This window comes from Sapajus apella, unplaced genomic scaffold, assembly GCF_009761245.1.
Source record: "Sapajus apella isolate SASKATOON/1434 unplaced genomic scaffold, GSC_monkey_1.0 scaffold38, whole genome shotgun sequence".
Classification (NCBI taxonomy): Eukaryota; Metazoa; Chordata; class Mammalia; order Primates; family Cebidae; genus Sapajus; species Sapajus apella.
The window spans coordinates 10654421-10677579 of NW_022436978.1; positions in this window are offsets into that span (position 1 = coordinate 10654421).

Consider the following 23159-nt stretch of genomic DNA (forward strand, 5'->3'; position numbering starts at 1 on the left):
AGAAGAGAAAAATCTTAATTAAGTGAATAGAAAGACTAGTTCTGTGAATACTAGATAGCCTTTTTCCTTAGCCACCCTTGTAATTCCCCAATCAGCTCATTAACATGTCCATGGTTGAAGAGATGAAGATTTTGCATAGGCTGTAAAACATGTATTTCTACTCACTCAGGCCAACCTGGCTATTGCCACTGCTGAGTAAGCAAATTGCCAGCAACAGAGAAGACTGAGTTCCTGATGTGACACCATTCCCTGTGATATTCAGTCAGCTACCTAATTGCAGGTTAATTTGATCTCATTGGCAAAAATTGGATTTTGTGTCTATATTTAGACCATTAAATGACTATGGGAATTGAATCACCACCACTGACTTAGACTTGTCAAAATCACCCTGTGGGGCTAGAAGGGGGTTTAATTTCTGTGTAGCTCTTGATCCGTACTCTGGATATGAGACCATTTCTTACACATAGAGTCACTCAAAAATATTTAATAAATGCACAAATTATTTCAACAAGATATAGCAGAGAAAATGACTGTTGGGTAGTCAGCTGGAACTGATATGAAAACTACATTCTGTATGGGATTCCATGCCCGCTATCTCGAATTTGTGTCCTTTTGCCTTTTATGAATCTATTGGACCACAAGGCACAGAATAGAGACCTAAAGACTCATTGAATGACAAATATATGACAAATGCAAATGACAGTACTTATGCTTTCTTTCCACATTCCTTGTCATCTTGGACTTTTCCATGTGGATTGATTTTATCACAACCTCATTTTAGACTTTACCAATAGCCTTTTCTCCCTCTACTCACTACACAGAAATCCACTTCTATAATCTCCTTCCTAAAGTGTCTTGTTTCATGATATACTCCCCTGCTTGAAAGCCCTCAATGACTTTCAAATGACAAAGATACTGTGATGGTTAATTTTATGCATCAATTTGACTAGGCCATGACATGCCCAGATATTTTGTCAAATATCATTCTGAGTGTTTCTCTGAGGGTGATTTTGAATGAGTTTTACATTTAAATCAATAGACTAATTAAAGCAGATTGCCCTCCCTAATATGTGTAGGCCTCATCCAGTCAGTTGAAGCCCTGAATAGAACAAATAGACAGATCCTTTACTAAGTAAAAGAAAATTCCCATTGCTTGAGTGCCTTTGAACTAGGACATTGGTTTTTTCCTGCCTTTGAACTCTAACCAATACGTTGATTTTTCCTGGGTGTTAATCCTGCTGGAATTTGGACTAAAACTACATTATAGGGTCTCCTGGTCCTTAGGCCTTCAGACTTGAACTAGAATACATCATCAGTTCTCATGAATATGTAGCTTGCTGAGTCACTGTAGATCTTGGGACTTGTCAGTCTCGATATTTGATTAAGCCAATTCCTTATAATAAATCTCTAAATATGTACATCTTATTGTTCTGTTTCTTTGGCAAACACTAATACAGGTATAAAGGCCAAAATCTTTATTAGCACTAGCAATATCCATTAAATTTGTTTCTAATCAATCATGTTCCATTGTTATCTCTCACTACATTCTCACCCTCAAGCATTTTTCACTTTGGCCAAAATATGTATATTTCACCATTAAATGCCCTGAGAATTCTTTCTCATTGCTGATGCTATCTCTGATACAATAAACTACATAGTTGTATCTTTATTTGAATCCCACTTTCTCTTTGAAAACTCCCGGGAAAAAGAAATGTCTTTCTCTTCTAAACTCCTGTGATATATAAATATGTAATATTGTAATTGTACTTGATCTGTACTTTGGATATAAGAACATTTATTGTATGTATCGTATGATATATTAAAATATTTATTAAATATTTGAGTTACACTATGTACAATAAATGTTCTCATACCCAGAGTACAGACAAGAGTAACTCTACGTACAGTAAATGTTCTCATATCAAGAGCACAGATCAAATAAATATCTATGCATTTTCATTGATTACTTAACTTGTAACAAAGCCTGAATAGTAGTTTGCTTTTCTGGCACTTTATTTTTTATCTTATTAAAGCAAACTTGTATTGAGTAACTATAATGTGCTAGCCACTATATAGAAAGTTTCACATGTATTATTTAATGTAATATGACAACCGTATTAGGAAGTAAAATTATTATTGCTATTTTACAGATGTGGAATCTGAGGCTCCAGCATGTTAAGCATATTTCCCCATGGAAAGGAGTCACCGATGAAGCCAGGACTCAATTACAGTTCTGTTTGACTAAAAAGCATTTTCTCAATATCACCATACTACACTGGGACTGATATTTATTTTATTAATACTATTTATTTATCACAGTTTAATACTACTTTTAATCACAGTTATCATTAAGTTTTCACAATATCATATAAATTTTCAGTTCAAATTAGCATCTGGTAAGTATGATACAATAGACTATCTCCTGGCTTTACTGCAAAATAACACCACAGAGGCATAGAAATAGACAAAGACTCACAGCCCTCAAAGCTTGGATGGAAAACCCTCATATTGCTATGGATTCTTCCAACTGTGAGAACTACGAAAACAAATAGAGAATTATGATTTTTCCCTTATAAAAATGCTAATATCTTATGGTTAAAGGTGAAATGACTTATAGTTTTTCATTTTAACATAGCATTAGTCTTGTCCATCTTTTAGCTGCTAGGGATATAATGTAAAAATTAATAATTACATAGCACTTTTTATATGTCAGGCACTATTCTAAATAATTGCCTTAGTCCGTTCTTTCTGGCATAACAAAATACCTGAGGCTGGGTAATTTGCAAAGAATGGAAATTTATTTCTTGTAATTCTAAAGGCTGGAAGTCCAAGATCAATGTGTGGGGGACTAGGGCCGGGCGCGGTGGCTCACGCCTGTAATCCCAGCACTTTGGGAGGCCGAGGCGGGTGGATCACGAGGTCAAGAGCTCGAGACCATCCTGGTCAACATGGTGAAACCCCGTCTCTACAAAAATTAGCTGGGCATGGTGGCGCGTGCCTGTAATCCCAGCTACTCAGGAGGTTGAGGCAGGGGAATTGCCTGAACCCAGGAGGCGGAGGTTGCGGTGAGCCAAGATCACACCATTGCACTCCAGCCTGGGTAACAAGAGCGAAACTCCGTCTCAAAAAAAAAAAATGTGTGGGGGACTTTGGTGTCTTGTGAGAGTCTTCTTGCTGCATCCTCACATGACAGAAGGGATAAACAGCATGTCCTCACATGTTGCAAGGGAAAAAGAGAAGAAGGGCAAAAGGGGATAGCCAGCTTTATTTTATAAAATTGATAATCCCATTCATGAGGATTCTGCCCTCAGGATTTAATCATTTCTTAAAGGTCCCTACTTCTTAATACTTTCACATTGGGTTTAAGTTTCAGCATATGAATTTTAGAAGGGCACATACATTCAAACAATAGCAGTACTTCAAACACATTGGCTTATTTAATTCTCACACTGACCTTATGATGTGAGGGCTAATATCCTTATACCCATTTCACAGATGTGAAAACTAAGCTACACAAACATTTAAGGATTTTATTAAGTACAACAGTAAGTGGCATAGATGGATTTGAATCTAGAATATTAAAGATTGTTCTTCCTAATGCTAATGATCTTTATGTACACTCATGCAATAGGTTATTAATGCTATCTCTCTGCTAATCCATCTCATCGCTTTGAAATGACTATATAGTATGCTCTTAAATTTAGATACCCAACTTGGGCATACTTCCGTGCTCTAGAATCATTTATTTAGCTGCCCACTTGATATTTTCACTTGATATGTTAAAGATAACTTGCTGATTATCCTTTATAAACCCATTCTCCTGCATCCCTTTTCATCTTAGAGATTCTTCCATTTGGGCTCAGTTCAAAAACCTTGCAGTTAACCTTGATGTGTTTCTGTTTCTCACACAGTAAGTGCAACCCATCGCAAGATATTTTTGGCATTACTTTCCACTGTTACGTGGAACCATATGAAATTGCCAATCTTTGATCATCTTTAACCTGTAAAAACATTCATTTCAAATGGTTCCACTTAATATATATCCAAAATCTAAACACTTTCTCACCGTCTCTACCACTACTCTCCCTGTTGAAGTCACCATGATCTCCCATCTGGAATATTACAGTAGCCACTTGGCAGGGTGCTTCCACTCTTGCCCCCTACAGATTGTTTTTTTTTGTTTTGTTTTGTTTTTCTTTTCTTTTGGTTTTGAAATGGAGTTTCACTCTGTCACCCAGGCTGGAGTGCAATGGTGTGATCTCAACTCACTGCAAACTTCGTATCTCCCAGGTTCAGGCGATTTCCTGCCTCAGCCTCTTAAGTAGCTGAGATTACTGGTGCCTGCCACTGCGCCCTGCTAATTTTTGTATTTTTAGTAGAGATGGGGTTTCACCATCTTGGCCAGGCTGGTCTGGAACTCCTGACCTCGTTATCCACCTGCCTGGGCTTCCCAAAGTGCTGGGATTACAGGCGTGAGCCACTGTGCCTGGCCCCCTACAGATTGTTTTCAACCAGTAGCCCTAAAGGCCCTTGAAATGTATAAATCAGATCACGTCTTTGCGCAAAATCCTCCAGTGGTTCACCGTCTCATTCAGAGTGAAAGCCAAGTCTTTACAGAGCCATACGAGGCCTTCTGTGGCCCGAGCTCGCTGCACTTGTACCTCCACACGCACTTATCCCCATGCCTCTGACCTGCTTCTAACTCCCTTCCCGCTACAGTGTCTTCATCCTGTTCCTCAAAAGCAGGAAACATGCTTTTACTTTTTGCCATGCATGTGTTTCATCTGTCTGAAATTTCTTGTTTAGATATCAGAATAATTTCTTCCCTAGCTTCTACTGGGTTTCTGCTCAAATGTCACCTCATTAGAGGAGCCTCTCCTGGCCACTCTAAAATGTTATAATCCTATCCCTTTCTTGCTCCCTCATATTAATATGTCTCCACCGTAATTGTCACTATCTATTACATTATGTTTTTATCAGTTCATTGTCTAAATCTATACATTCTATCAGGGAGGAACTCTGTCGTGTTCATTGCTGGATCCCCAGGCTGGTTCATCATTTGAGTAAAAAATAAATATTACTGAAAGAAAGGAAAGTAATGAGAGAGAGAGAGACTTAAGGAGGTGATTAAGCTAGCAGGACTATTTCAAATAAAGAATATAACTAAGGAGTAAGGTTTTCTGATGCTTCTCTTTATCCTCCCTTCAGATCATCCAAAGTTAAGCTGAAGATGCTGTCTGCTAGGAGTGACATATCAGTTGGATTGGAGTCAGCTAATGAGTCCTCGCTTAGTCACCACTCAGTAGGTTGTGATCAGATCACAGGACCTAGAAATAATGCTCTGTTATATTCATTGGTGTTCTCATCAATAATTATTCCATGTTCTTTGTATTCAAGAAATTGTTGTAAAAATCAATTGACAGTGCATGTCAAAGTACATCATGAATTGCATTGCTCCAGGCAAATTTATGTGGCTGATAAAATGAAAAATTTCACAACTGAAATATAAGACTATTGTATAAAAATTAAATTATTCCTCCCATTGATTCTATGAAATATGCCTGAAATAATCCATATAGTATTATATCATTTACCCTCATACTACCTCGGTTAAAAGTAGAAGAATAATGTGTATATATTTGATCTTAAAAAAATGTAACTATAAAAACAATTATAATGCAAGAGTATTTGCATAGCTGTACTCCCTGGGTTCAAAGATCTTCTCTCAAAGACAGTGATTTCCCCAAGACAGGTGTTCAATAAACATTTGTTGAAATTGTAATAGTTTTTTTGTTTCCTATGCATAACCAAGATACAACAAGGATTCACCGTGTCCTAACTTTTTTCAAGACTGTCTGACCAAAAACATATATATAATAAAGTGAAAATCAAATGAAGTGTTTGGATGTTTTATTTCTAAAGTTTCTCAGGAAACCATGAGAGTATTTGGAAAAGATTCATTGCCAGATTTGGGCAGTCTGACATTGCATAACTGTGGTTTAAATGCCTTTCTAAAAACAATTCTCTATTTTTCAGGGGTGGAGAGAGCGGGACTGTTAGAAGTACTTTTTCTTAAAGGCTAGCAGAGTGGGTTAAGACCTTCTCTTACTTGTTCTAGAAAGTACCATCTGATACTTCTATTGATCTTGCCCTCAAAATAGCTTCAGCCTTTCAGTTGTGTCTTTGGAGCTCTTTTTGTTTGTTTATTTTTAACTCTTCCATTTTGTTTTAACATGGAATCCTTGGCATAATGAATGCCAAGAATAAGAATCATGGATTTTACCCTTGAGCCTAACTTTGCTCTGAACCTTTCACACTTTTTTTTTTAACATCACCAGTTGCATTCACCGTTATTTGAATAGAAATTTCTTACCCCCTACACAGCCACTGGCAATGACTGCCTCTGCCTACTTCATCTTTTGAGACTCAAATTCATTTCACCGTAGTTCCTTGAAAAAACGTAAAAATAAAAATCGAGTCCTAATGTGGGGAAAGCTGAAGGGATTCAAGATACTGATTTAAATGTTGTCTATCAGATTAAATGTTGCCTTCTCAGCTTCTCCTCTGGAGAAACTCATGTAAACTGGATGAATGAGCCCAGGAAGTGGAGTAAGAACAGTGGGGAAGCTGCTGCTATACTCTCCATGGACGGAGTGCTGACTTCGGGGCTTTCCATGTCTCAGAGCTGTAGCTACAGATATGGGCATTAATATGCTGCTGGCAAAATGCTCCCAAATTTCTTTACTCCTGCCCAGTGGTTCTAATGCTACTTTCTTAAGTATTAATTAGCAAATGAACTAATCCAAAACCACTTAAATTTTGGCTATTTACATACTCATTCTCATTTTATGAAGAAAGGGGGTAGGTTAAATTACTTTTCAAAAAGCAGTGTGGTGGTGCCAACATACTTAGTTGTTTAATTTATGTTTAATGAAAAAAGAAAAGTAAAACAAATTGTCTTTATATTCCCAGTCACCACATACACTCCATGTTTCATACTTTCTCCTGACTTTGTCTGGGATTATTAAAAGGGAAAGAATTTTCATGGAAAAGTTATTGCTATAATGTGTTGATTGTTACATTAATTCTCCCTCCACCCCCAGCTCTACTGCTTGGCAGGAATTTTGGACTTTACTCAGGAACTGCTTAGTGAGCTTGTCGGTGGATGGGATTAGTTTAATCTCCTCTCACAAGCCTCTAAGCACTGGGAGAGGTTGGCGTGAGGAGGAGCACTGGTAAAACGGGGAGGGCAGGGATGAGGAATAAAAGGTTGCTGATCACCAATGCCAAAGTTTATTTTGTGTTAGACCTAAATTTGAATAGTGGAAAGAAGGGAGGCAGGCAGGGAAGGAGATGACAGGCATGGTGGTGAATAAGAGTTAAAATGGGATGGGTGGCGGTGGTCTCTTCATGATTTCATTGTGCTTGGAGTGCCTCCAAGCCCTGGGAGCAAGGCACAAATGGGAGGGAAAAGTAGGGGTGTGGAATGATGATTAGAATCTACAAATAAAAGACACTAAGAGATTTTGCATAGCTTGCTGCCTTGCTTCCTCCAGGTTCCTTGACCTGGGTAGTAAGAACTGTTATAGTAGTACTAAGGCATCTATAAATATGCATTCTCCAGGTCATTAGTCACATATAAATGCATATATACACAGGCATTTTTAATGCATTTTTAGCAATACATCTTAATCAATGCATTTTAAATGCATTTCAATCAATGCCCATCAGACAGCTCATGTTTATGTGGGAAGAAAAGAGTATACATTCATTGTTTCCTCCAATGTCTAAATTAATTCCTGTTATTTGTTATGCTACAGTCTGCAAAGACTTTGGTTATCTTGACTTTCTGCAGAATATCATGCTGTACCACTACAGTAATGACAGCTTAATCAAACTTTTGACAAATATCCTAGATGCCTTAGTATTTATATACATACATACATATATATAGAGAGAGTATAGCTAAGAGGTAAGAGATAACTCATATACTATATATGTGTCTATATATAATATAGGTAAGAGGCAAGAGATAATACACACACATATATATATATATATATATATAGTATAGGTAAGAGGTAAGAGATAACTGCATAAATATTCAAAGGTCTACTACATCAGGAAGTATTTAGGCGTCCAATGACCTGGAGTCATCTGGAATACTCATTTGGGACAAACTTATTTGGATTCTGGAGGCAGCATGCTATGGTATGAATGTTTATGTCCACCCCAAATTTATATGTTGAAATTCTTATCTCCAAGGTGATGATATTAGGAGGTATCAGGCTGTAATTCAAACTGCTACTTCGGTTGTGCCATATGCCTCAGCATACCTCATCATATGTTTAGTGTGTACGATTCTTTATTTAAAAGAAGCCATTATTTTACAAAGAAACATGCAAGCACATTTATAGCAGCAGAATTCACAGTTACAAAAAAATATGGAACCAACCTAAATGCCCATCAACCAATGAGTGAATTAAGAAAATGTAGTATATTTATACCATGAAATGCTGCTCAGCCATAAAACAGAATGAAATAATGGCCTTTGCAGCAACTTGGCTAGAGTTACATGTTGTTATTCTAAGTGAAGTAACTCAGGAATGGAAAACCAAATATCATATGTTCTTGCTTATAAGTGTGAGCTAGCTATGAGGATGCAAAGGCATAAGAATGATAGAATGAACCCTGGGGACTTGGGGATGAAGGATAAAAGACTACATATTGGATACAGTGTATACTGCCTCTACTGCCTGAGTGATGGGTGCACAAAAACTTCAGGAATCACTGCTGAGCAACTTATCCATGTAACGAAAAACCACCTGTTCCCCAAAAACTACTGAAATAAAAAATGTTTTTAAAGATATATGTGGAAGCTCTAAAAAGACCCTATAGGAGGTTGTAACACAAACTCTGAGTTTCTGAAACATGCCATCCTTCTAAAGCAGAGATATACTTGTCATTTGAAGATGATCCCTTGACATGTTCCCAGGCCCCTTCCAAGCTAAGCCACAGATTCTGGAGAGTTGCTAATTGTGAGTAATCTACTTTAAGATGCATCATGTTATAAGGTCAGGTGAGTGCATCAACAATACGTTGTAGAAGGGAAATAATACATGGAAATTAGGCCTGAGTATGTATAGAAAGGCCAGATTCCGAAGCCACTTATTTCTTTTTTTCTTTTATTTTTTTTTTGCATACCCTCAAACATTTATTCTTTGAATTAAAAGGAATCCAATTACATTAAGTGATTTTAAAATATACAGGATTTCTTTTTTTTTTTTTTTTTTTTTTTTTTTTTTTTTTTTGAGACAGAGTTTTGCCCTGTCATCCAGACTAGAGTGCAGAGGAGGCACGATCTTGGCTCACTGCAACCTCTGCCTCCTAGGTTCAAGCAATTCCACTGCCTCAGCCTCCTGAGTAGCTGGGATTACAGGCACTCACCACCACACCTGAATAATTTTTGTTTTTTTAGTAGAAATGGGGTTTCACCATGTTGGCCAGGCTGGTCTCAAACTCTTCAGCTGACCTCAAGTGATCCATCTGCCTCGGCCTCTTAAGGTGTTGGATTACAGGTGTAAGCCACTGTACCCAAGTGATGTACAGTTATATTATTATTGACTATAGTCACCCTGTTGTGCTATCAAATAGCAGGTCTTACTCATTTTTTCTAATTTTATATATATGTATGTATATATATATATATATATATATTTTTTTTTTTTTTTTACATTTTTTAAATTACATTCTTATTTCTATTGCCTGATGCCACTCCTTTAACTTAACCTCTGTGGCCTCATTGAATATTCTCTATATCAGACTCATGGAAAGAAAATATTTCTGCTTGTTTTATAGATTGATTGCTTTTATAACATGGGTTCTTGAAGAAAAACAAAATTAAAACTCAGTAGAAAAAGTTGTGAGTTATGAACTTGATTATTTATCTTTAAGTGGGAAGAAGCCTGAGGTAAAAATATACAATGATATTTTGCAGTGGCTTGGTGGGATGTTCTGGGAAGAATGAATATGGAATACTCTACAGCCATAAAAAAGGAAATTCTGTCATTTGCAATGACATGGATGAACCTGGAAGATATTATTCTAAGTGAAATAAGCCAAGAACAGAAAGACAAATATCACATGATATTTTTTATATGTGGCATCAAAAAAATGTTGAACTAAAAAAAGTAGAGCAGAAAGGTAGTTACCAGATGGGGGTTGAGAGGGTGCAGAGAAGAAGAGAATGGGGCATTGTTGGTCAAAGGGTACAAAATTTCAGTTAAGAGAAATATGTTGAGATCTATTGCACAGCAGGGTGACTAGAGTCAATGATTATGCATTGCATATTTCAAAACAACAAGGAGTAAATTTCAAGTCGTCACCATGAAAAATAAGTCAGTGAGGTGATGGATATGTTAATAGCTTGAGTTAATTTATTTTTCCCCCTTTTTTTGGCCCAGTGATTCTCAGCTGTCACCTCCTGAGCACCCTGCAGGTCTGCCCCTGCATGTCTCCAGACCTGGAATTAAGAGAGAATTAGCACACCTGAGCCACCTGTGGATCAATGGAAAACTGAATCTAAATGGTTATAAATATTACAAAATAGTTTTGCAATGTGTTTGTTAACAATTATGATTCTCATCATTAGTGTCTGAAAACTGTCTGAAAACATTTAAATACATTTCGGCCAAAAACTTAATATTGATTGTCTTTTTAATTTTAGCACCTTTGGTGAGAGAAAGAGAGAGAGAGAGAGAGAGAGAGAGAGAGAGAGAGAGAGAGAGAGATTTTGTTTTAATTTACATTTTCTCAATCATTGATAATATTTAAAATCTTATATATTTATTGGGCATTTGGGTATTCTCTTTCACTAAGTACCTTTAAAACCTTTTTTTTTTCATTTTTCTATTGAGTTATTTACATATTTATACTGATTTGATAAAGATCTTTACATAGTATATAGGGGAGTCTTTGGTGCTTGTTTGTATTAAAATCTATTATTTTATCTTAGTGTCTTTTGATGAATTAGCTGTCTTTATTTTGACATGTCTGAATTGTCATTATTTTCCATTATGGTTAGTATTTTTTGTGCTCAATTTAAGAAATCTACCTGTTGTAAGGGCATAAACAAATTCTTTCATTCTTTTTTTTTTTTTTTTTTTTTTTGGATCTACAGTCCAATGTGAATGCATTTAGGGATTAGATATAAAGCAGGATTAGATACATTTTTGTTCTTATGTGAGTATGCAATTGACAGCATCATATATGAAGAAGGTTACCTTCACCATATGCTCTTCAGTGCCATTTTCTAACATTATAAATTAAATCTCCATGAGTAGGCTTCTTTCTGGACTCTTGTTCCATCACATTTGTTCCATGCCTGTTCTTGCATAAATGCTACATAGTCTAAATTATTATTAGTTATATAATAAGTTTGGATGTATGGGAATGAAACTAGTTCACCTTAGTTCTTCTTGGCGATCATCTTTCCTCTTGAAATGTTTGTATACTTTTTTTTGGATACAGATTCTTGCTCTGTCGCTGAGGCTGGAGTGCCTTGGCACAATTTCGGCTCACTGCAACTTTCACCTCTTGGGTTTAAGCGATTCTCCTGCCGTAGCATCCCGAGTAGCTGGGACTACAGGCATGCGACCCCACACTCAGGTAATTTTTGTGTTTTTAATAGAGATGGGGTTTCACCATATTGGCAAGGCTGGCCTCAAACTCCTGAGCTCGTGATTTGCCTGCCTCGGCCTCTCAAAGTGCTGGGATTACAGGCATGGGCCACCACGCCCAGCCTTTATATAAATTTTGACTCCATTTGCCAATTTAAAACAAACAAACAAACAAAAACAAAAACAACCCTCTGCTAGAATGTGGACTGGGCGGCTAGCAATGAACCTGTAAAACATTTTGGGAGAAATGATGTCTTTGTAGTTCTTCTTTTATTAACTTTTTGAAAAACTTCTTGCAATATTTTTTTGTAGTTTGTTTTTGTGAAGAACTTTTACATATTTTTAAAATATTTATTCATAGGTATTCGATGGTGTTTTGGTATTTCCGGTGGTGTTTTATATTCTTTTCCTTTGGTTGCTGCTACAGAAAAAATATCATTGATTTTATATGTCAATTTCTATCCATTAAAATTTTTAAAGTATTGATTCTTATTTTTCTGTAGATCCTTTTGAATTTTTAATGTGTAAAGTCTGTTGTCTAATAATATTGTCCAGTTTTATTTTTTCCTTCCAAACATTATATTTGTATCTTTTTTTATATATTGGCCATAATATTCTATACACTGTTGAACAGATGTGCTGATAGCAAGCATCTTTGCCTTTTTTCAATTCAGGGACAAAACTTTCAATACTTTATGATTAAGTATGATTTCTTTTCTGTAACCTTTTTTTTTTAATGAATACTTGGTCAGTTATGCAGTTAAGAAAGTTATCAGGTAGTCTTAGCCTCATATGCCTCTTTTATTTTTAAGTCATGGAAGGGATTGAGTTTTGTCAAATTGTTTTACTATACATACTGAGATAATGTTTTCTGCTTTTTTTTGTTAATTGTTAAATAACATTGATTTTTTTGAAAATTAAACCAACCTTGTACTGAAAAACAAACTCCACTTGGTTATGTTCTTACCTTTCTATATGAAAATTGAAAGGTAATTTTCAATTTTCATACAGAAAATTTTAAATCATAAGAAAATTCAATTTTTTCTTATGATTTTCAATTTTCTTATGATTTAAAATAAAATACATTTCTTAGTTTTCTTACATTGAAGTATAACACACATATATCATAAAATGGACAATTTTTATTAATTGTTGTTAACACCACCCTGTAAAATAAGCACTCTTCTGACATCTATCATCATAGATCAGATTTGATGGTATTTGAACTTTGTAGACAAAGAATCATACTTATATCTGCACAATGTGCACTCCCATGTGTCTACATTAATTCATTCAATTTTATGACTGTTTCCTGTTGAATGGCAGCTAATCTGTATTTTACATTTATGTATAGTATTCCATTGCATGAATTTGCCACAGTTTGGTCTACACATTCGGGTACCACAAATGAAGCTGCTATCCATATTCTCATACCTTTGGCGCATATGTCACTCACTGCTATTGAGTTTATACATAGAAATAGAATAAGTCATAGAGTATTATATATTCAGGTTAGTAATTACTGCTAAATCTTTATCAAGGTTGTTGTATCTATTCAAATTTTCATTAGAAGCATATGAGAGTTCTAGTTACTCCACAACCACCATTAACACTTGATGTGTGTGTGTTTTTTTTAAATCTTAGACATTCTAATGGGAGGGTAGTGGTAGCTTATTGCGGTTTTAACTTCACTTTCCTGATAACCAAAGACTTAAGACATTTTGATAGGCTTATTGGGCATCTGTATATCCTATTTTCTGAAATGATTGTTCAGTATTTTGCCCATTTCTTAAGTGGGTTTTATATCCTTTTATTATTCATTCATAAGAGTTTTTTATGTGTTTCAGTAGAAGCAGGACATGTGTATTGAAAATATTTTTCCATCATTTCAATAGCTTTTTTTCACCTTTAATATCTTTTAATGAAACACAATTTCAATTTTAATAAAGCGTATTATATTAAATATTATATGGTTAGTGTTTAAGAAATCTGCCTAAGAAATCTTTGACTACTCCAAGAACATGAAATTTTCTTCTATTATTCTAGAAAGTTTTTTCTTCTTGTTGTTATACTGTTTTCTTTTAGATCTGCAGTTCTTCTGGTGTTGAATTTTGGGTATGGTGTGTGGTGGGGTTCCATATTCACGTATTTTAAAATATGGATATTCAATTAAACCAGCACCATATGAAAAGCCCTTATCTCTTGTTTTATAGTAATTCACATACTATTTATATATCTATAGATGTGTTGTTTTTAGTCTGTTGCTCACTTCAATTTTGCTTTAAATCAATACCTTTTAGTTATTTTGACCCTTCACATTTTTACATATATATTTTAGAATATTTGTCACTGTCAGATGTCACCTATTATGTAGTTTCCACCGCATCTATTTACCCTTCAATACACTGCTTGAGTTCTTCCTACGTGCCTTTTTTTGGTAACCATCCCATTTGATAACAGCTTCTTTGAATATCTGTGAAATTAAAATTTTTTAAAGCTTACTGATTCATTATAGTTATAGGCAGAAAGAAACCTGGAAGACCATTAGGTAGACAATCTTAACAGAAGCGATTCTGAGACACAGAGAGTGAGATAAATGGGAATAACATGTAATTTTACATTGTGTATGTTATTAAATATGTACATTTAACATATATACATGTTTGAGTTACATGTTCATATACACTAATACATATTTATGTACACATAACATACATGTATGTGATATACTCTCTTAAAAATGTTATTTACTTACCACATATATTGAAATAATTTGGAGAAGAATTTTGTAAAAATAATTGTATAGAGACTCCCGAACTATTAATAGATAGCATTTGCAAATCATTCTTGTTAGCAAAATACTAATTTAAATGAACTCCTTCAATCTCTTAATTCTCATTCTCTCTCCCTCTCTCTGTCTCTCATCAGTCTTGAGAATAAGAAATGCCAATAGAACATGCTGAGGTTTAATAGTATTGATCCCGTTCAGAATTTTGCAGAATAGTGTAAGGATCCAAGAAAAGAAAAGAAACATTCTTGCTCCAAGCATAATAAAATGTCTAGGTGGTTTGTCAATGAGCAGCTAAATCCCCCTCTGAATGGAAACATTAAAAATTCTTCCCACTGTGCCTTTTGAAAGCCTCTTGTGTGTTAGGTTGGACTCTGCTGCCAGGCCTAGCTGGGACATTCCTCATCTCTCACCACTGAGATTCTCTAAATGTCTGTGAGCCATTTGCAGCACTTGCTGAATAGGTCAGCATTACCTCATGCTCCCAGAAAAGGTGGCAAAAACAGGCTGGTTGTCTGTTTCTTCTGCTTATTATTTATTTTGGGGGAATGCGAGTCCTTGGGTTTGAGAACACAGTGCTGGTGGTAACTAGAGCACAGCATAATAGCCTAAAAGAGGTGAAGGGGAGTAAAGGGGAGGGTTGGCAGCCAGTTCTCGTTTGGGAAAGCTTGAAGAGGTGGTATGTGGGGGTGAACAGAGGGAAGAACGTGAGTTAAAAGAGAAGTCCAAGTGTGCGTCTGGGATCCTTTAACAGAGGCAGAATACTGACTAGTTGAGCAAATTAAGCCTTTTCAGGGGCGTCCAGATAAATGATTGGTTTGCATTCGAGCAGAAAACACCGTTATTTCTGGCTTTGTGTGGTGCAAATTAGAGAAAAGAGATGACAATTCCTCTTCTGTAACCTGAATATATGAAAGAGATAAGAAACTTGCAGGAAAATGAAGGAGAAGTACTGCGGGCTTTTTCTTTTCCTTAAAGGAAGGTAAATTTGTTGAAGACATTTAAAAAATATCAAATTAATGAAAAGTGGAAATAGCACTGTACCACATGTACCGTGCAGTGCTAAGTCCTTTATGTATGTGATATCATTTGATTTAATCATTTAAAGAACCCTATGAGATAGTTAACTTGGGGATACTAATTAAATACTTCAAGCTCAATAAAACCAAATTTTAGATCTATATCCACAGTGTATTCGCTCTGTTGCCCAGGCTGAAGCGCAGTGGCATGATCTCAGCTCACTGCAACCTCTGCCTCGTGGGTTCAAGCAATTCTCCTGCCTCAGCCTTGCTATGTCCACCCTACATTGTGCAGAAGGTGTGGTGAAACGCAAGAGGGTCTCACACAAGGGATCAAGCCCTGTTGCATGTTTGCAGTCCTGGCTCATGTAAGCAGCTGGTGGAAGCTGCTGTCACTTAGAATCAGTTAGTGTCAGAATTTTGATATTTTATTTGAACCGGAATCTCTTTTAATAACCTGAATCACAGCAATCTGTTAAAGAATCCCCTTCAATAATTAGAAGTTTTGAAGTTAAACAAAAAGTTGAAAGGTGATATTCATTTGTGAAGAAACTCCTTTCTTATCATGCTGTAATGAGGTTATGACAGAGAAAGGCAAACATTCATTTTAACCCGATTGAAAAAAAAAGAAGAGGGCAATTTTATATATTCATACAGCATACGTAAACTTAGTATGCTAAAAGTTCAGTATTAGTTTTAAAATACTATGTTTATGTGTGTCTTGGCTATTAGATTCTAAATTAAAAAGAAAAATGAGTCTCTTTAAACTCCAGTAGGCTTTGGTTTATGTTATCAACAGTTTGTAAGAACAATTTTTCCTTTATATCTTTATAGTCTATGAGATAAAGCATTCTATCGAGTTAGAAACGGACTTAATCACACATGTACGTAATAAGTTAAAGATATGTTTGCATCAATAAAGATAGGCTTTTATGTAAAAAAGACAGGATGTGGGAAAGAGAAATATACATTCAAACAAGTGTACATATGCATTTAATAGACATAAGATGCAGAACACACATATGATATGCATTTTTAAATATAAAAACATATTTCATATAGGCTGGGCACGATGGCCTACATCTGAAATCCCAGCACTTTGTGAAGCCAAGGAAGGTGGATCATGGGGTCAGGAGTTCGAGACCAGCCTGGCCAACATGGTGAAATGCCGTCTCTACTAAAAATACAAAAACTAGCCGGACATGGTGGCAGGCACCTGTAATACAACAGCTACTCAGGAGGCTGAGGCAGGAGAATTGCTTGAACCCACGAGGCAGAGGTTGCAGTGAGCTGAGATCATGCCACTGCACTCCAGCCTGGGCAACAGAGCTAATATACTGTGGATATAGATCTAAAATTTGGTTTTATTGAGCTTGAAGTATTTAATTAGTATCCCTAAGTTACAATCTTTTTCTACATAAAATAACTGTAATAATTCCTATCTCATAGGGTTCTTTAAATGATTAAACCCAATGATATCACATACATAAAGGACTTAGCACTGCACAGTACATGTGGTAAATATTCAACTGCTTTTTGATACCAACAACTTAGTTCTCCGTCTTTTGGTTGTCTATTAATTAATAACCCGTCCATTAATAATAGAAGTATTCAATGAAAAATATAAAGGGACTTCACCATTCAGGGACAAAGACTGAAGAGATTTTTCACACACACATTGAAACTTTTATCAATAATAGTGCATGTAAATATGTGGAGGGAGGGATGGGAGTGTCTGAATAATATGTCTGTTTTAACGTCTGCAAAAAAATTGGATTAAATTTCCACAAATACACAAATCTTTTAATTTTTCCCCTTTTGTTTATGCAAGTACGATTTTGGACCAGGTTTCAGTTGTTAGAGACTCTACCCATCCTATGCACCCGAAAACCCACACATTGCCATGGTAATAGGGAAGGCTGGCCTGGATTCCTTAGAGTGAATGCTTCAAAACAAACAAACTTAAACCATGGGCCCACACAGCCTGTTTTAATCAGCATTAATGGCTCTGACAACCAGAGGCTCCTTTATCTTCTCTATTTGCAACAATTTGCTAATGATAATTAAAAATGCCTGGTGTTTGCCAAAGATTCCAGGGCCACCTTCTTCAACACAAAAAAGATAAGAGTGGGGAGAAGTCTAAGAATAGTATTCGCATAAACAATTTTGACTCAGCAGTTAAAGGCATTTAAAAGAAAAGCAATGTAGAAGGATAAAATGGCCTTAATTTTGGGGTGAGAGGTAATAACACATTAACTTCAAAGGCCTCCCACCTGTTGCTGGGAGAGAAAAGATATTTATAAATGAAAATTAAAGTTATCATGGAATTTTTAAAAGATCAGCATAACCAGCCATTAGAAAAATTAACTGATGTGGAAGTATTTTCTATTATTTAAAGCTGTGTAGCAAGGATTTCTGAACTGTAACTTAGTCAGCGGGGTCTTCAAGGTATATGTACTCCTGAAATTTAGGAAATATTGGGAGTTTGGGCCCATCTTTGATATTTTTTCTGGATTAGAGATCAATAGCTTTTAACAGATTTTAGCATAGTTTGTTATCCATACAAATATTATTATCGTGATTTTTGTTATTATTCAGTCTTTGCATTTTACCGGGTGGTTGAATTTTAAGGTTATTATATTGGAGAGTAATTTTAAAATATATTTCAATAGCTTAGCTAGGCATAATGACTTGTGCCTGTAATCCTAGCAACTCAGGAGGCTGGGGTGGGTGGATTCCTTGAGGCCACGAGTTTGAAACCATCCTAAAGAACGTAAAGAGATTCCATTTCTTAAAAAAAAAAAAATTTAAAAACTCTAAATATGCAATTATGTCATCTGCAAACAGAGACAATTTTACTTCTTCTCTTCCTATTTGAATACTCTTTATTTCTTTCTCTTGACTGATTGCCCTAGCCAGAACTTCCAATACTATGTTGAATAGGGTTGGTGAGAGAGGGTATCTTTATCTTGTGCTGGTTTTCAGAGGGAATGCTTCCAGTTTTTGCCCATTCAGTATGATATTGGCTGTGGGTTTGTCATAAATAGCTCTTATTATTATGACATACGTTCCATCAATACCTAGTTTATTGAGAGATTTTAGCATGAAAGGGTGTTAAATTTTACCGAAGGCCTTTTCTGCATCTGTTTCATGTGCTTTTTGTCATTGATTCTATTATGTGATGGATTACATTTATTGATCTGTGTGCTATGAACCAGCCTTACATCCCAGGGACGGAGCCAACTTGATTGTGGTGGATAAGCTTTTTGATGTGCTGCTGGATTCAGTTTGTCAGTATTTTATTGAGGATTTTTGCATCGATGTTCATCAGGGATAAACATTTTTAAAAAGCAGAGTGTGGTTGCACATGCTTCTGATTCCAGCTGTTTGAGAGGCTGACATGGGAGGATCACCTGTGCCCAGAAGTTCAAGGTTGCAGTGAACTATGATCACACCACTGAACTCCAGTTTTGGTGCCAGAACAAAACCCTGTCTCAAACAAAACAAACAAACAAAAAAGAACAAGCAAGAGTAATAACTCTACTACTGAGAATTTATTCTACATAAATATTACAATACGATGAGTTAACAAACAAGTATCTGTCAATTAGAAAGCATTTAGCTCTCTTAATTTAAAAATAGATTATTTGTCATCTTACATAACAGGAAGTATAAAGGCAACAGTTATATGGTTAGTTAATTCAATAACTAACTAGCCTGTCCCCCATTTCTTTTGCTGTGCTTTTTTTTTTTGTGTGTGTGTGTATTCATTTATCACTCAAGGCTGGGATCCCCAAGTATCAGAATGACTATAGCAGTTCTGTAAATCACACGCACACAGGAACGTCCAGAAGCAAGAAAGCGAACATTTTCTTCATTTGTTCTTTTTTAAAAAATTAGAAATTTTCCCAGAATCCTCTCAAATGTCCCTTCCCTCTTGCTGGCCAAAATTGCATTATGCCCCTTTGCCCAAAACAATCATTGACCAAGAAATAGTCAGATTCATCAGATTTATTCCCTACAGCTAGAGAGAGGACTGGCCTACCCTGAAGGACAACTTTGCTTAGAGAAGTTTAAAAAAAAATTAGTCTGTGTATGGTGGCTTATGCCTGTAATCCCAGCACTTTGGGAGGCTGAGGCAGAAGGAGCACTTGAACTCAGGAATTTGAGCAGCCTGAGCAACATAGAAAGACCTCGTTTCTATAAAAACAAGCAAACAATAAACCAACCAATCAATCCACCACCCACCCACCAAACAAACAAACAAAATTAGCAGGCTGTGGTGATGCAAGGCTGTAGTCCCAGCTACTCGGGTGGCTGAAGTGGGAGGATTGCTTGAACTTGGGAGGTTGAGGCTGCACTGAGCCAAGATGGTGCCACTGTACTCCATCATGGATGACAGAGTGAAGCCCTGTCTCAGAAACAACAATAAACAAACAAGCAAGCAAAGGCAGGCATCTGTTAGGTAGAAAAACGATGGACAAAGCCATTGCAAAGACAAGTATCAGTACCAGCTATAATGTACTGCCTATATGTTTCATAGAAAATATTATATTTTTATGGTTACATTTTGCTTAAATGGACAAGAGTTGATAGGAATATAGTGAACACCTGTGTACTGAATTGCTTAATTTTTAGTATTAACATGGGCTCAGAGGTTTATTAAAGAAAGAAAATTACAAGTATGTTTGTGAGCAACTCTGTACCCAACATGGATTATATTCCCCTTTTCCTTCCTCAGCCATGGCCATCAACTGGAATTTCTTATTTACCTTTTCCTGCTTAATTTTACACTTTTGCTATTTATTGTTGTATATTTTTTAAAAAACTCTAAGAAATTCAATTTTGATTTTTATTCTTGGGGAAGGAAAATAGAACTATCAAGTTTGTGAAAAGAAAACAAAATAGAACAAATATCGAGCTTGTGAAAAGAAAACAAATAACAGTGTTATATTACCAAGAATCACTGACCATATGTGTTCTAAATTTTGCTTCACCAAGCTCATGTAAGCAAATGAATTATTAAATGAGTATACAGGACCACATATCACAAGAAATGATATTTTAAGTAAACAAGCCAATAGTAAATAATCTACCAGTTCTGATCAAAAGATTTTGAAGAAATATTTCAGTGAAATCATGTCCCATCAGCTATGATAATAGCAGGAACAAGAAAGAAACTCTCATTCCAATATATAGGACACTGCCGTAAGAATGATGCTTTGAAATCAATTCAATTCCCAACATCTCCATTTTAATATTCTACTGAAAATAGCGGCCCAGTAGCCTACAGGCTAGGAAAACACCTCAATACTGCATCTATCACCAGCTACATTCATTCTGAAAGGGAATTCCCAGATTCTGAAAGTGTCCTGCCTGAAGGGGTAGATGCCCCTTATTTGCTGTGCTTTCTGCACTATCCTTAAAAAAGTATATGCTTTTTTTCCTTTTGTAAAACTTTGGAGTTACGTGTTCTCAATTCTACTGATAATGAATGTGGGTAGGTCTGGGAAGCCTGGGAAAAAGTATCCCTGTCCAAAATACCTTTTCTTGCTCAGGTACTAAGTGGAGAATGTTATCTTCATTATTATGTGCAAGCTCTATAGCTGTCACTAAACAATCTGATATAAAAAATCATCCAGTTCACAAATTAAGAAGGTCAGTCTCTATGGGCATAAATGATGACAATTGATGTGATGAATAGGCTCTTAAGTGAAAATTACAAGGTGCTCGCAGATTAGTCAGAGATGAAGTTCCACTGTGGGAATCTGGGCATGTTTCATGGAGGAACATTTGAGATAGTTGTTGAAGTGTTCGCCAGCTAAAGAAGGGTGGAAGAGAATGTCAAGCAAATAAAACATGACGAGTTTTGAATAGGAAAAGCAATTTTATTTGGCTCCTGATCTCCTGAATGTCATCTCTAATGGTGTTCCTTTACTAGATGCACTTATCTGGCTCTTAATGGACTATAAAGCTCCCATTTTTAGCAAAATTTCTCGGTTCATTTCTTGAGTTTCTGAGGCTTCCTTTCGGTAATGCCTTTCATTTAAGTCTTCATTTTATCCACTGACCTCCTTTTGCCTCCCTACTTCCCTCAGAAGTACCTCTTTTTCAAACCCAATGCTACTCTTTCTCTCTCACAATAGACTGGGTTGTACATTAGGATGACAGCATGATACACAGCAACTGGAAACTCATTTCTTTATCTTCAAGCAAAAGGTGGGTTTAATTCTCAGCTTTTCTTCAAGGGCTGAGAAAAACTTCTTGCATCGCAAAGAACAGAAGAATAGCAAAATAATTAAATATAAATAGTAAAGCAGGGGAATAGGTATGTCCTGCCCCACCTCTCAGTGTTTCTCAACCTTTAAAAAGTTTATTTCCTCTTTAAGAAGACTTCTAAATATTTTTTTTCTAATAATCCTACCATGAAATTGTAATACCTCAGATATACTGTGTATCTGTTCATATGATGTTATATATATCTGAGTTTATACATTAAAAAATAAGATTTAATTTACCCATTGAAGAATCAATTTTGACTCCCCTAGTTGAGAATGTCTAATATGTTTTCTTTTGACTTTTCTTTCTTTTTGCATTTCTTTCCCTCCCCCCTTCCTGTCCCTTCCCTTCCTTCCTTTATTCCCTCTCTGTTTATTTCCATCACGTATGTATATATGTATGTATTTATTATCTACTACCTAGATATCCTTCTATCTATGGATGCATCTACTTTTTTTCCAAAAGAAAAAAAAAAAAAGAAATCACTAAACTTCTGTGAACTTTACTAATCAAGTTTATAAAAATGAAACTTACTAGTTCATAGAAATATTATACATATTATTAATTATACAGGTGTTTTAAAAATAGTTATTATGCAGATTAAACTTCAAAGAAGATGTTGTTGGAATGAATAAAAGTTTTGGCTACCATCTTGGATGCTCTGTACCTCTGACATTTTGTTTGTTTATGACTTTCTCTGAATAGTCTGCAAATTCCCTAACAGTCTTTCAAAGAGGGGCTGTGTAGGTGCATATAATTAAACCCTTGAAAAGCATAATCTCTTTGTGTAGAAGATCTAGAACTGATAAGAAAAGAGCTCCTCTTGAATTTTACGTGAGTAAAGAAATTGGTAGAGGGTGTCCTTATATAGCAAGGTGCTTAAAAAAAAAATTTCCAATTCGATTATTTTTGGCATATTCAAAACTATCTCTTTACTGAATGTATCTTATTTAATCAGGTGCTATCAGGTAGTTATTGTGTTAAGTAAATGTTAAAATGAAATGCTTCATTAAAAGAAGTATAGCAAATTTTAACTCAATTAAACTCTAAGCAATTAAATGTGCAAAATTTTACCCCCACCCTAATACAGTTTCTGTATTCAAATAAAATAACATGTTCCACTGATACAGGAAGGATTAAGGGAAGATTCTCACCCAGTACAAATTTATTTCCATATGTTTCTCTCTTAGCATAGGCTGATTCTGAGCCTCCTGTTTATGCCAATGATTGTACATCTTTTTCTATCTCCACTGCATGGTTAGCAGATAAATTGCATGGTTTGGAATCCAGGTTTGAGTCCCATCTCTGGCATAAAATAGTTGGATGTTTTGGGCAAGTGATTTTGTCTTTTTGAACTTTATTTTCCTTATTTAAAATAAGGGAAGGGATATTATA